The following is a 1,176-nucleotide window of genomic DNA, read 5'->3' as shown; positions in this document are numbered from 1 at the left end:
TACTGATAATTAGCACAATATTTACTGCTCATGAATTTAACAGCCAGTATGCAAGTAGGTTGCTTAAATTTTTTCTATTAGTTTTAGATAACTGAATTGTCTCTCCCCATGAGCAACAGTCAAAAGCAACTTGCAACTACACATATGACAATCCAGACTTCTCAAAAATGCTATGTATTTGAATTTTATTCAAGCTGCAGTACATAATTTGAATAAAAAATATGTTTTCTCCATATTTGTTAAAGCTGTCACGATGTCGTAGCAGTTTGTTATGAGACAGATAATCTGTGAAAACAATCAATCTCCTCCATCTCCTTCCTGAATTACTATTACTGGTTAAAGTAATTCTGATTGTGACTGACAGCACTAAAACTCTCTTGTATCTAGCACTGGGAGAAGGCAGAGGAAATAGATTTTTCACAGATTACCTCTCATACCATACTGTCACAACATAATGACAGTTTTAAAAAATATGTGAAAAAAATATTTATATAAAGGTGACATACTGCAGCTTTAATTTCACTCAGGACAGGTCAGGAGAGACGTGGGTTAGAGATGCTGTTGACTGACTCATCTGTTATTAAATGGTAAAAGGTACAAGGGATAAGTTAAATATATGAATATATTGGTGATTTTTTTCCTTAATTCATTAAATGCTAGTGAAAAGGAGGCAAACAGTAGTTTATAGCTAAGCTAATTATGCTAAATGGTTGATAATCTCACACAGTCTACCCACCTCTCTTGGAGAAAAACTGGGTTATAAATTGACACTCTTGCCTTTTTCTCCCCCTACCCCTCTCTTTTTTTAAAAACCTGATTTTATAACTTTTCTTAGCAGCATAGTAACTACCACAATCATTCGTGTCTTCCACTGACTGCTGCTAACAGCATCTCTCTCCAAGCAAGAATGAACCATTTAACGCAGATAGGGGGGTGTTCAGGGCAAATATGGAAGTGTGTTTTTTGATCTGGGAGTGGGAACATAAAATTTTTACTGCTAAAAACAATCTTTGAAAATACAATATGATTTATTTTGTATTTTTTAATACAAAATTTTAATTTTTTATTTCTATGAACAAAAATAAATAATTAAATTGTGGAGGGGCCCCTGTTGGTCAGGGCCCTAGAATTGTCATCACGTTTCCCCCCTATACTGCGCACCTGTGTGTGTGTGTG

At 34.6% G+C, this 1,176-nt stretch overlaps 1 protein-coding gene and 1 long non-coding RNA gene across 3 annotated transcripts in view; one reads left to right on the top strand and one right to left on the bottom strand.

Moving 5' to 3' along the window:
- mtor (mechanistic target of rapamycin kinase) overlaps positions 1–1,176 on the top strand; it is a 196,556-nt gene that overhangs the window by 184,093 nt on the left and 11,287 nt on the right. The gene's annotated exons all lie outside the window — the stretch shown is intronic.
- Positions 90–1,176, bottom strand: part of LOC107836941 (uncharacterized) — a 17,001-nt gene continuing 15,914 nt past the window's right edge. The window contains exon 3 of the long non-coding RNA XR_001662911.1: positions 90–100. This is a non-coding gene — a long non-coding RNA (uncharacterized LOC107836941). The remainder of the gene's footprint in view (positions 101–1,176) is intronic.

Source organism: Poecilia formosa, unplaced genomic scaffold, assembly GCF_000485575.1.
Source record: "Poecilia formosa unplaced genomic scaffold, Poecilia_formosa-5.1.2 Scaffold4, whole genome shotgun sequence".
Taxonomy (NCBI): Eukaryota; Metazoa; Chordata; class Actinopteri; order Cyprinodontiformes; family Poeciliidae; genus Poecilia; species Poecilia formosa.
Note: the sequence above shows the minus strand (reverse complement) of the source record. Positions and strands in the feature narration are given on the sequence as shown.